This window comes from Oryzias latipes, chromosome 23, assembly GCF_053564925.1.
Source record: "Oryzias latipes strain Hd-rR chromosome 23, Olatipes_Hd-rR_3.1".
Lineage (NCBI taxonomy): Eukaryota > Metazoa > Chordata > Actinopteri > Beloniformes > Adrianichthyidae > Oryzias > Oryzias latipes.
The window spans coordinates 6467866-6482540 of NC_136259.1; the positions used below are offsets into that span (position 1 = coordinate 6467866).

Sequence of the window (14675 nt, forward strand, 5' to 3'; positions counted from 1 at the left end):
GTGTTTAAAATGATGTGCGCCGTCTACGCAACACAAGTTATATACACCAGGGGTAGATGCACGAAAAGGACAGACCCATCGGCTGACTTCTTTGCAGTGTTAACTTGATTTATCGCGTGGACATGTCACATTGAGTGTAAAATAACATTTGATAAAGTATTACTCTAAAAATACTAATCAATTTTGAAAGTGAAACCCGTGTTTCTCGTTTCTCCAGCTTTTTGCTGCAGCATGGACACGTCAACGGACTGGAGATAGAACTCCTGCGTAAAGCAGGGACAGATGTGAGATGCAGACGTGACGGAGGCGATGTAAACATTCTGATTGATTAATGAACATTCGCAACAAGACGCAACACAGACAGACCAGTGAAACCAGCCTTTGGTATGAACTAGACTGCACGATTGCGATACAATCAGTGCAATTCGATGGTTAATCGCTCTAAAGTAGAACTGGGCATCAAGGTGGTGGCGCACGACCCACCTGTGCTCCCTTTAACCCTTGTGCTATCCTAGGCACTTTAACATTGGGAGTTGGGTCATCTAGACCCACTAGACAGTGCTCTGAACCTTTTTTTCTTCAATGATTTGATCATCACTGGTGTCCATGGATTACATGAAATCTTTCCACCTTTATCCACCTTTGTCATGGTAGGGAAAACACGTCAATGTAAGGGTGGGGTCATCTAAGATAGCACAAGGGTTAAGGTGCCGCCACTCCTCTTTACGACCCCCTATAGGCCTTGACTATCCAAAAACCTGCAGCATCCATACGAGTCAAACCTCATATAGGTGCTTTGGACTAAGGCTTAAGACATATACAAATCCATTGAGGCTCCTATCAAAAAACACAACCACATCACGAGCAATTCCTGGTTCTCATTCTGACTGTTTGATAGTACTGTCTACTTTTTGCTAGAGCTCCTGATCAGTGATTTCTTTGTTTGTTGTTGACAGACTGTGTAACTGCATGCATGCTAACATAATAATGTTATTAGGACGCCATTAATCAGCAAGTCTCTCCAGATGATTCATTGCCACAACGAGAGAATTGGTAAGTGTGATAGCGAGGAGCTCACTGTAGGAGGAGGTTTCTGCCAGAAAATGCCTCATGAAGTTGAAATTTTAGTCAAGAATAAATGATTTTATTAGTGGATTAAAGTACACACACAGGTTTTTCTGTACTGAGGAGCATGCATTTAAGCCTCGTAAGGCTAACCATAACAGATAAAGTGCTGAGTTATGGTTATTAACTTTTTGAATTTGCTTTCACTGTATCATCCATCTCCTGCTCTGCTCACCAGCTTTATGCTCACCAGTCCAGGACTGCACAGTCAAATCCTCCAGCTCCAGCTTTAACTCTTTTCTACTGAGAACAGCTTCTCTGTTTTGGATCATATGCTTCCATGACGACAGCGTTTGTTTTAATGTGTGTGTGTGTGTGTGTGTGTGGGGGGGGGGTATGTATGTATGTGTGTGTGTGTGTATATATATATATATATATATATATATATATATATATATATATATATATAGTGATTTGGTATATAATAGAGCTTTGGTACAAGAACCAAATTTTACCGTAATATACATTAAATATATAGATAGGATTCTGTAGGTACCCCTTACATTTAAGGATTGCATTTTGTGCATGAATAGCTCATATCTTTGAGCCTGGGGCAAATAGAAATCAAAAACTTTAATAAATATTTAGTGTATGGCCGCAATATCTGCAAATGGTCACCATGTTGGATTTTTCTTGTGGCTAACATGCTTTTCTAAAAGACGGGATGCTTGGGTACATCCATTCCAAATTTGGTGCTTGTACCATAAAATGGAGAATCTGTCCGAACCTAACCGGCTCTGCTTTAAAAAGTTCTTTATAAAAGTAATATGTTAACCAATGTACAAAATATAAAAATATGACAAAATAAATCGGATAGATGCCAGTATAAAAATCATCAAATGATAATCTGATTTCTCTTTATCAGATAATTGCTGCTATAAGACAGAGGCAATAGAATGATCCAGTTCATTCATCTATCGTCCAAACCCGTTTAATCCCTTTTGGGGGTCACAAAGTTGCTGGAGCCTATCCCAGCTACTGCTGGATAAAGGTAGGGTCTTCAGATGACACTAAAAGTCAGATTTAGTGGATGCCAAATGATGTATGTTGCTATCAGCCTACCTGTGTCTCTCCAGGCTCTCCTCAGAAGTCTCTGCAGGATTCCGTCAGTTCTGATTCTTCTCTGAATTGTCAGTTGAGATCCAAAAGATTATTTTTGGGGTCCTCATTCTTGTTGGAGTGTCTTTATAACTGCCTGAAAGCTTAAAAAAAAAAAAACACAAAAAACACAAATAAGGATACAAAAATATTTGGTTACTAATCTAGGAAATTTCCTCAGAAAGAGGAACGTTTTACCTGGGTTCAGTGATAGTTTTCTTAAAATGGGGCACGTGTACCCTTGGGAGACTTAATGGTCTTTCAGTGGGGAGGGAATTAAACAAATTAACCTCTTGACAACTATTGACTCAAATATGCATCAAACAACTTTGGCTCCAAAATTACTTTAATTAAGAAGATACTTGTAAGCAAAAACACAAGTGATTCTTTTTTTACAGCTGGCAATAAGTCCTGCATTAACCCTTGTGCTATCTTATATGACCCCACCCTCACTTTGACGTGTTCTCCCTACCATGACAAAGGTGGATAGATTTCATGTAATCCATGGACACCAGTGAAGATCACAAATCATTGAAGAAAAAAGGTTCAGCGCAGTGTAGTGGGTCTAGATGACCCAACTCCCAATGTTAAAGGGCCTAAGATAGCACAAGGGTTAAGGAGTTAAAAAGGAAAAAGAGACTCACTGGTTTATCTTGAGCCACTTCAAGGGAATAGAAAATCCATTTCCGAAATGGAACAGGCCGGGTATTGAAGTGGAATATTCCACTCTCACCTGCTGCTAATTGAACAACCGCGCCCCCATTTTTGAACTCAACCCATTTCAGGCTCAAATTTGACATGAAATAACAAAAATTTACACGTTTGAAAAAATAGAACTTTGTCTATGTTTAGGCAATTTTATTTGCCCTGAGGTGTAAACAATACACTCATTTTCAAGCACCTAATTATACCGTTTGTTTTTTTTTAAACTTCACATTTAATGGATTCAATGTGTCAGTTAATGTATGTATGAGCATACATATGTCCATTTATGATATAGTGTAATTTTAATGGCATAATTCACATTTGTATCTGGATGAGATTTATATACATATGTGTATCTCTTTTACTTTTTAATATCTATATATATGTATATATTCATAGGTTGTCTGAAGTAACCTACAAACTTACAAAATAATGATAACTGCCTGATTAATTAGCCACAAGGGGGGCCAAGTCAGGGTCTCCCTGTGCTGGTCCCCAGCCTGAATAAAATACAGGGTTGTATCAGAAAGGGCATCCAGCACCCTGTGGTGACCCCCAAAGGGATAAGCCAGAAGGCGAACAACAACATTACTCTTTTTGGGACAACATTTAGAATTAAATGGTTGCAAGAATCTCTTATTTTGTGAGACATACAATGTTTCCAGAACAGATGTTATCAATACCAAAATATATTCATGTGGGCAAAGAAAACCTTTTGAAACAAACCTTTAAGTCTTTGTTATTTTGTTTGTTTACTTTCTGACAACAAATCATTGTGGACGTGCATATTTTACATTCATGAGCTGGTAAATATGAGGACATGGCATAAGTTTTCAATCTATGACCACATGAAACATGTAGGATAGGATACCTGAAGGATCCCAGCAGGTGGAAGAAATACTCAAGTGCTATAAAAATGTTCAAATTTAATAATTCAAGGTAAATATCTTGGCCTGTTATTATTATTTCTAATCCAACAAAGCTAGTAAACAACCTGCAGAGCATTATCCTCCCTGCAAACCAAACCTAAAGAGGATTTCTGTCGACTTTTTCTCAAAAACATAAAAGCTGAAGGACACTTTCGAAGGAATCACAGACAAAAAAAGAGGCCATTTTTGAAAATACAGTTTGTTTTATTTTGAAATCCCACTTTGGTCCATTTGTTTAACCCAAACTTGATCATCTGAGAGGTCATAGAACATCTAGCTAGAGGAGAATCAATAGTAAAAAAAAGAAAGAGTCTGGATGTAGATTAATAAACAAAACAAAAACAGTTAAAAAAAATATGTACGAATGCAAAAAACAGATAACACTAGAGGCTATCAGCACATTCTTAGCTATCTAACAAATGCTGCTTTTGGAAGATTTAATATAAGCTCTTTGTTTTGATTAAGAAAAGTTGTAAATATTGAGACAATTTTCCTTCCAACAACCCGGTCGATTCTTTAACAAGAAACAAGCCTTTCCTGCATGGAACGATTGGCAGCTTAATTAAAATAAAAAGCTGCTTTTGCTAATTTCCCTCATGACGTGTCTATTGTTTCTATTCAAATCTGAGTAAAAATGAACAAATTTAAATTCCTAAACACTTCCTTGTGTGGTAGAAACAAGAATTTGGAGGAATATAACCATTGGGAAAAATTGGTTTCCTTCTACGTTAAAAACCCACTCCAATGAAAATGGTGTTTTTTGGTGATTTAACATGTTCTTGTAGCATTTCTCTGATGATTGTTGCCATTTATAAAGAAAATTCGGTGTAAAATCCCATTCCTGTGTGTTTTATTATTCGAATCATGGTGAACCAGGGTCAGACTAGAAAATGCTTTTTGAATAAGATCGTATTTGTTACATAGAAAATATGATGGGAGGGCCAAAAAGCTCCTTGCTTTGAGCTCTCAGCAACTTAGAGGGGAAGGGGGGTTGGGGTTACTCCGTGTCATCAGTCCCATCCACAACTCATAGGAGAATTTCTATTGAACCACTGCCTCTCTGCAGAAAATATGTCCAGGTTTCTTTGTTTTGATTTTGATGTGAGACTTCCCCCATTACAAAAAGCCCTCCTCTGTATCAGCTTCCCTCCTGTGGCCTGGTTTTTAGGAATGCTGGGATACCTTTGGCATTAGAAAAAAGCGCAAAGAGAATACATTAAAATGATAAAAGCTACGAATTAATTGTTTTGCTTTAGAAATTAAAAAAAGCAGTGCTGCAAGTGACATGTTTTACATTGCAGCTGCCTTGCATCACTGCATGTTGCAACATTCCTTAAGCATTTGGGAACTGACACATTTTATTTTGGAGGCTTTAATGTGGGTCATAGTTGTTGAAGAGTATCTTAATTTGTAGAGAATGACAGACTTGTGAACCTGTGCTGCTTCACCAATTTGAAGAAATTTCACTTAAATTCATCCTAAATGACTAGAAAAGATCTAAAATGGCTTCTTTTAAACAAAACTTTTCAGCCATTTTTGATGTAAATGTCTGATTAGCAGCTAAAAGTGGCTAAAATGAGGATCGACCATAAAAAAAAGGCTTCTTATGTATATAATGAGTGGCTTCACCTTTTTGGGGGATTTATGCATCCTGGTAATTTTTTTTGCTTTGCTATCTATAATGGCTCAGTTCTCTGTCTGCATTCTTGCTGTTGCTGAACTGCTTCAGGGTTCACTTTTGCCAAAAAAACCCGAGCTATCGGCTTCATTCAGACCATCTTAAGCTGTGTGCACACCAAAGACGATTCGTGCATCAGTGCTTTCCAGTTTCAATGGTTAGTCAATGTGCAGACACACTCATTTGGGCATCATGCCGCGATTTGGGCAATGTGGCGCTCAGAGTTCAAATTTCTTACTGAATTTTGTACTATTTTCATTCTTTTTGTCCTGTTTATGTGTTTTTGGCATTTGCTGTTGTTGACAAACCAACAACATTCAATGATGTGATCATTACATTTTTTTTTGGTGTCTCAATCTGCAGATCGTAAGGTTCTTACTATATTTTATGACTACTAGTTTCCACTTATTCACACACAGCAATGCAGTATTTTCATATTCATTTTGACATAAAAGCTAAAGGCATGCAAGCTGTTCTTTCGTATGCTTATCCGTTCATGGTCAACCCACCCCCCCACCCCCATTCCTCGAGTTTTTGTGTCTTCTCTTTTCTTTTGCAGCCTGGCTGGCTGACAGCAAGAGCCAGCAGAGGGGCTGCAATCAAAGAGGCTCCCGCCAACCCCTCCTGGAGTTCCTCTGGCTACACACACAAACACACACACACACACACACACAGAAAAGAGGAGAAAATGAGTGCATGGCCTTGCTTGCACTTCAGTATGGAAATTCTGAAGACCAGGATTTCATGGACAAATGCAAAGTCACTGATAAATGCCAAGATATCTTGTCTAGCTTAGGGTATGATTCTGGTTTGGCTCTTTTCACTAAAGGATCCCACTATTATATATATATATAAAAACGTCTGATTTTTCTACTGGTTTTTCTCTTTGCCTCTGGAGTAAAGTCGTGGCATGAATTCAGAATGAACTGCATGCAGTGTGGCTTGGACCAGTTTTCAGACTGTAAATTTGTTCATCAGGGGAAATGAACTCTGGTTCACTTTAACCCTTTGTGCTATCTTAGATGACCCCACCCTTACATTGACGTGTTCTCCCTACCATGACGAAGGTGGATAAAGGTGGAAGGAGTTCATGTAATCCATGGACACCAGTGAAGATCACAAATCATTGAAGAAAAAAGGTTCAGCGCACTGTCTAGTGGGTCTAGATGACCCAACTCCCAATGTTAAAGTGCCTAAGATAGCACAAGGGTTAAGTGTACCAAATTTGTACAGTCTGGATACATCCTTAGTGACATACAGCCGTCATGAAGAGGTTGGCCCCTACTGGTGCATGGGTCGTTGAGAAGAAGCGGCCATACCTCAAGGGAAGCGCAGGTGTGTCTTCCAGTTCTCTTGAGGGTCATGCGGCCACCTCTACGGACATTAAATCAGAGCTTGGCAGAAAAAACAACACAACGTAAACCTTTGCACAGAAGAATAGCCGTCAGCCCTTACCACCCTTCAAAAGTTTTACACCCCCTGTCCCGCCCCCATGAAAAATATTCTAGTTCCAGCTCTGTCATCCAGTAGCCCACCTAGCACCAGCACTGCATCATCTACAGACAATTTGGAGGCACCATGGGAGTCTACAGAGAAACGCCGCAGGGCGCTCGTCTTGAATGAATTCTCTATGACTTATTCTGTTTAATAGATTTTTTTGTTCAGGTGCCGCACACAACGGCTCTGTCTTCATCTGTTCCCCAAATCCACCCAAATCTGCAGAGAAGCTGCTTCTGTACTTCAGTTTGGTTTGTGTAGTTTTAAACTCTATGCAGGAGTGTCCTTTATTGAAGTTCTTGTGTGGTTACAAAGCATCCTCCCTGAAAATACAGGTACATTTATTTTATGACTGGTAGAGGTGGCATGCCATGAAATGGGTATTTCTACATTATATGGTGCTAGTGCTAGACCTAAATATGGAGATAATACTGTTATTTTATTATTATTATTTATTTTCTTTAAATTGCATTTTTAAAATAAAACAATTATAATGCAAATTAATTGGTTGCACATATTGAAAAATGTGATTTTTATGGAAATAAATTTTTATAGTAATTGTTATTGGGATTCGGTTATAGATGAACATCTGGATCACACAAAATTGTATCAGTTATTAACTTGATTTTATAGCCTCTAAAATGAATTAGCTTGCTTCATAAATTCGTAGCAGAAGTTTGTCTGTATCGCGGTTTACCTTTCGCTGTCTCACATTTTCACTGATTTTCTCTAGTGCAATTTAAATGGCCTTTTTCTGCATCCTGTTTGGCTGCAGAGGATCCTGATTGGCTGCAGAGGAATGTCAATCAATCTGATTGGTCCTGGGTCTCCTGCACAAAAGAGATTTAGTTTGCAAAATTTACATAAATATTCAATCACGATCAAACTGGACTTATTTTTCTGTGAAGATTCGGACTTTGAGAGTTTAAACAAGAGTTTCAATTTCACCTATCGCAGGTTATTTTTTAGAGCATAACACCCACGATAAACAAGGGAACACTGATATCAAAGTGTACTGATATACAACTTTGTTTCTGCTCTTATAAACTGTATTTTGGATTTTGATATTTTTTCTCAGCTCAAGTTTATATAAACCTTTGGAGGTGGGGCTCCACCATCAGGTCATCTTGGGCTACGGACACAGTTCCGCCTGTATATGATGCCCTTGGTATCTTCCTTTCAGAGCCAGTTTGTAGTGTTTTTTTGTTGTTTTTTGTTTGTTTGTTCCAGCCTGTAAGTTTAAGTCAAGTCCACTATGTTGACATTTCTATTATCTTTCCCATTTCAGCCCCATTACCAACTTGTCTTCAACCACACCTCAACCCAAGCCTGCGGCCAAGAATACATTTACGATTGTTCTCCAGGTAAAGCCTAATTTTATTCCTTCCTTTTGGACTCTGCAACAGTCTGGTGACTTGTCTCCTGACAGTGGATAGGACCAACCAGGGACTATAATTTGTTAGCATCTTTTTCATAACACAAGAGTTCCAACTGTTTCAAAATTGATCATGCAGGAGAAATTAATAACTGCGATTTGTATCCAGCCAGAATATTTGACACAGAGTCTTCCATATATCGGAATAGAACTGTGAAAAAAAAAGTCCTGGAGAAAGAATTGCGAGATTTGCACCACTTCAACATTTTGCACCTACACGCCGTTCTTCTCCTCCTGCCACCTTCTTTGGGAGAGACGCTGTCCTCAGTCTGCCAGTATCCTGTTCACATGTTTTATTCAGGATCACCAAGTAAGAACTGGATTCACCCAACTTAGTCCTTCTACGTTTACTCTCAGTAAACTCTCATATTTCAGTCTCCAGTTCTTCCAGCAGAGAGATGGGGTTGTTGTTTCATCCATCGCTCTGTCCAGTTTACCACCATCATCCTTCAATAAATAATTGAATTCTTACTTACCCGTACTGAAGTTGTTTCTGGGTCGTCTATTCATTAATGGCATTCTGAATGTACATTAAATATTGAGATGATCTGAGTGTTTGGTCATGTGACCCAGCTCCCTGGCTGTTTCCACTTTTGAGATCCATCAAAGGTCTACATCCTGTAATATGTCCAAACCATACAGCTGGACTAAACTGGTCAAATAGGAGACATGCAGTTTTTTGGAACATACTCAGTTCTAAAACTGTGGATTTGATGGTTACCTGGAAGTCATAAGATCTAATAGACCAATGAAAAATAAAATAATGACATTTGTGATATCTTTCTTTTAAATATACATTTCTTTAAAATTGATTTTCTTTTTTACATAGAAAATGTAACCACACAGATAATGCAAAAAACATTTGGAAACTTTCCAAATATGTCTGTTTGTTGTACATTTGCAGTATATTGTTTTGTATTTGGTATCTGAAACAGTTTTATGCTTTCATAAAGGAGGATTTATTTATTAAAAAATGTGTACTTCTCACTAAGAAACATAGAAAATGAATTAAACTGCTATTTATAAAAAAAGAAAGGAAAAACGAGGCAAGAAAGTCCTCATAGATGTTTTCACGAGGCTAAAAAGAGTTTGTGTTTTGCAGAGGTATGTCAGTGCAACGATCCTACAGGGTTTAACCTTGGCTGACTCGAGAAGACATCTGGTCCTCCAGATGTGCGGTGAGAACAGAGAGGCTCATCAGTTTCAACAGCTCTGCAAAGTCCCGTCCCGTCCCGCCTCAACCCGACTGTGACAACACACTTAATTACCGAATCGCCGATCCCACGCAGACCGCTGACAGTCTTGTTAGCCCCCCATTTACGCTTTTAATTAAATCCGGCACCTCTGAATCATCTCCCTCATACTAAATATATCTGACTGCTGTTAATAACCAGCTGCTCAGATAGATTTCCAAAGAGTTTAAGAATAATTCAGATGTGAAAAATACAAATCCGGATTGCTGAGCGTGGTAATCCAAGCTGGTTTCGTAAAACAGCATCGCAGGGTTTAGGTGAAAATGGGGCCAAGACAACAATGGAACAAAGCGGCCCACAGAAAATACACTTAAATCCTTTATACGCTTGTAATCTTGACCTTCACTTCACAAAGCGCCATGTGTGTAATAACCGATGCTTCGAGGTCTTCATGGCCTGACCCCACTCCTGCCTCTGCTCATAAATCCTTGCCTAGAGTAACTTCAATTCATAATCTTTTCCCATTTCTGCTTGAATTTCATAATCTACTTTTGTTGTAAGATAACATTTTTCTGCTAACAAAACTTTTACTTCGTGGGGCAGCGAGAACCAGACATGCTGAAAATGCTACAATAACAAAACAATAAAAAGTTGTGTGTTCGGTCAGATAAGATGAGCTACATGTGATAAGATGAACACACCCCAGCGGCAGGGCAGCTTCTCCAGTGTCTGTTATCCCCCATCATATTAACCCTTGTGCTATCTTAGATGACCCCACCCTTATATTGACGTGTTCTCCCTACCATGACAAAGGTGGAACGATTTCATGTGATGCATGGACACCAGTGAGGTTCACAAATCATTGAAGAAAAAAGGTATAACGCACTGTCTAGTGGGTCTAGATGACCCAACTCCCAATGTTAAAGTGCCTTGTCTGACATCATAGTGTTCCGTAGTGTTAAAAAGGTTGGGGACGACTGCCTTAGGAGACATTAACGCTTCTACAATATGATCAAACAGGTCTTTTGTCTTGCAAAGACACTTCTTTTTTTTATTGTTTTAGGTAAAGTGGAAGTTTTAGGAAGGAGTGCACTCAATGCTGTGAAGTCCCCCACACCTACTTTGCCAATTGGGACTTTTCCGGAACACCTCCCCAGGGAGACGTCCAGGACGCCTGTACGTCTCATGTATGAGACAGTTAGTTTCAGGTGATGGTTACTAGCACCCCCGTAGTTAGTATAGTCAAGTTTTGCTTCACCCAAGCCTACCCATGTCTCTGACCACAGAAGCTGTTCCAGTATCTATGAACACACGCAACTTCAACTGGACAAGAGGTGTATTTTCTTTGTATGCAAGGTCAGAAATTTGAAAGTCCTTAAGTTGACACCCTGTTTTAAATGTTGCGTTTTTATTTATGTGCTTCTTCAGTTGATTAATTTTCTGTAATTAATTGAAGAAATAAAAAACACCCCACACAGAATTATTACAAGGTGGCTCCAAAATAACAGCACTATTTCCATCCCAAAACCCAGCTATGGCGAAAAACGAACAGAGCAGAGAAGCAGGGAATTGATGTTTCTGCATGTATCTATGCCAGTGTGTGTGTGTGTGTGTGTGTGTGTGTGTGTGTGTGTGTGTGTGTGTGTGTTAGTGAGCGCGAGCTGTGGTGTCTGACTCAGCTAATCCACATGGGCCTCAGAGGCGGCTGACTGATTTATTACCTAATCCAGTTTAAGAGATGAATCCGGCTCGTAATCTAATGTTCTTCTAAATGATTCATCCTCCATACATGAAGCCCTGACCTTAGCTTTTAACTGTAGCTTGTAGGCCAAAGGAATGAATCAAAGTGCACCAAAAGCCACCATTTAAATGCTTTTTTTCAAGTATATGTGACGCTTACAAATACAGCATGGGCTATATGTGAAAGATTTAATTGAAGGTTGGTAATGTTTGTGGGCTTGAATGAATGAATCCGAGGGAATGAGCTTGAATCCTTGGCTTGAAGGTTCGGCGTGGTTTAAGGGATTCGGGAGGAAGATTTCCAGAGCGGCGAGGCAGTTGCAGGCGGCTAGACATGGAATGAGAGCTGACCGTGGAGACCAGGTGGGTACCCGAGGACGAGTGACCCTGTGGGCGAGGCGTAGCGAGATTAGTGAAAGCAAAAGACATGAAACTAGATCGAAAAACTAGACCAGACTATGCACCGTGTAGGAACAACGAACTGGCGTTGAATACTGGCGATAGATCTCCTTAAGAAGCAGCTGCTGATTAGATTGAGTGGAGTCAGCTGGTCACGTCCGGAAGGAGCAGAGGAGGGAGGGGGGAGGAGTCTGACAGAGGCACCATGACAGAAGTGTCTTTTTGTTGCTGTTGTATGTTGCTATAATTGTAAAAGATAAATTAAAATTAAAATGACATACTGGGAAGTAAGAAGCAGAAATTTGTTGTTAGCTTTATTTCAAAACTTTGCAATTTAAAGCTGTTTTACATAGGATAATGCACTTAAAAAAACATCCACACTTTAGTATATTAGTTTTATCTCATACAAAAACTTAGATCAATGTAGGTTTTTGAAACAAACGGTAAGTGTTTATACAGTAAGTGTTTCGAATTAAGAACTGACCTGTATGAGTAACCAGCCACCTATTTTGTTCCATGAACTGACGGTGGTAACCCTTGTGCTATCCTATGGGATCAAGACTTGAGACTTGACCTCAAAGACTTGAAACTTGACCTCAAAGACTTGAAACTTGACTTGAGACTTGACCTCAAAGACTTGAAACTTGACCTCAAAGACTTGAAACTTGACCTCAAAGACTTGAGACTCAACCTCAAGGACTTGAAACTTGACTTGAGACTTGACCTCAAAGACTTGAAACGAAACTTGAGACTGTTGTTGTGTCCAAATACGTTGTTTAAAAGTAGTTTAACAACAATTAATAAGAATGAAAATTAATTTTTACTACTATGTTAGGAGACTAAAGAACTGACTTTGCATATAATTTCACGTTTTTGGGGATAATTGGACTTGCAAAAAAACCTGTGAGGTTTCCCTGATGGGGGGACAAACAAACCCACCAGGAGTTACAGCACAAACAAGAAGGCCTCGCTTGAGTTAACCACTGAACAATAATCTTCTGTCTTAGTAGAATATTAATGAGCCATTCGCAGTTTCACTGTACCGGCCGTGTGTACTTACGTACTTGCATGGCTTAATCTTTGAGACAAGCATATGCACCCACATTTATCAAACATAATCATTTGTGCAACATTTGTTGTCATTGAATAGAAAAAAAAAAGAAAATGCCTGAAGATTCAGGTCTCCGAGAGGTTGTTCTTGGGGGGGGGGCTGCAGTTTACGGCACCCTGCCCCCAAGCTCCTCTCATAATGTGAATGCTAATAAATTCTCTTTTAAGAGAGTCCCCAAAGCTTGCGCTGTGCAAGCAGCCCTGAAGCATGACGCTGGCCAAAGCACAGCTTTAAAAGACAAATTAAGAATCCAACAAAGTCTTGAAGTCATCCAACCGTTCACTGAGGCTAACAGAGGCGAAAGCCCAGAGATCACAGTTCTCATAAATTGTCTGCTTTTATTTACTAGAACAGCTTCTTCAATGTTGATAGCAACTAAAAAGATGGCATTCATTCATTTTCTATACCGTTTTATCCCTTTCGGGGTCACGGGCTGCCGGAGCCTATCCCAGCCACTTGTGGGCGAAGGCAGGGGGGACACCCTGAACAAGTCGCCAGTTTGTTGCAGGGTAGAATGTCCTCACTCACACACCCATTCGCTCCCGCACTCACACCAAGGGTCAATTTAGAGTTGCCAATTAACCTATGAAGCATGTTTTTGGATGGTGGGAGGAAGCCGGAGACCCCGGAGAGAACCCACGCATACACGGGGAGACCATGCAAAGTCCACACAGAAAGGTCCCCCATTGATGTTCTGTTTTTCATGTCCCCCAGCCGGGACTTGAACCAGGGGCCTTCTTGCTGTGAGGCAAGAGCGCTAACCACTGCGCCACCGTGCAGCCAAAAGGTGGCAGAAATGCGGTTTTTACAGAACTGCATGGGATCAAATCAGGATCAACTTTAAGTCCCACTCTGATATAAATGGTGTTTTAACATGTTTTTGTGGTATTTTCTGTTGATGGAGGACATATAGAAAGAAAATGTAACTTCAGATTGCATTTCTGAGTATTTCCTTATTCAAATCGTTGGGAATCAGGAGCAGATGAAGAAATGCCATTTGACAAAGACCGTATTTGTTCCATAGAAAACATGATGGGAGGGCCACGAGTTCCTTGCTTTGAGCTTTCAGCAACTTTGAGGGAAAAGGCGGGTCGGGGTTGCTCCGTGTCATCGGTCCCCTCCGCAACTCAGAGGCGATTTTATATTGGAACTACTGTTGCTCTGCAGAAATAATGTCCAAGAAAACAACACAGGTCTTTGGATTTTGGCTAAAAACTGTATCATCCTAATCAAAAGACCATTGGTAATGATTTCACAACAGATCAAAAGATGATCGGAGTGGGAATTTAAAGTGAATGGAAAACCCCCCAAAAAAGTGAAAACAGTTTAAACTGAAAAGTAACAGATTGTAAACTTAAAAGAAATGTAAAAAATTTTTAAAAAGGAATATTTGAAATAAAAATTTTAAATGATAGAAAACACTACAAACTTGAGTGGAAAAAAAAAAGATTTTGCCACATCAGAGGAGGGATGAGATGGACGGTGGCAACAACACTCACTGTTGTGTAGCGGGAATTCTGTCACCATTTTCCGGCTCAAAGCCCCACCCCTATATAAAATTAGGGTTAACTTTAAAAACAATAAGTTAAAATTGAAACTTTGAAATTAAAACGCTAGAGACTCCATAAAACTGGCTTCTTCTTTTACAGTGAAGCTTTAACCCAAGGGTGTCTAAGCTTTTTGCAAAGGGGGCCAAATTCAGACTACAGTCAAGTATCAACAGGTGGCTACCGCTGGCATTTGTTTTCGGGAGGCGGCAGTCACA

At 39.6% G+C, this 14675-nt stretch overlaps 1 protein-coding gene across 2 annotated transcripts in view; it reads left to right on the forward strand.

The window, feature by feature from the left end:
• Positions 1 to 14675, forward strand: part of gpr85 (G protein-coupled receptor 85) — a 167620-nt gene that overhangs the window by 64765 nt on the left and 88180 nt on the right. For both annotated transcript variants that reach the window (XR_013653444.1, XR_013653445.1), the window contains one exon: positions 8321 to 8396. The gene's annotated coding sequence lies outside the window, so the exon portion shown is untranslated. The remainder of the gene's footprint in view (positions 1 to 8320; positions 8397 to 14675) is intronic.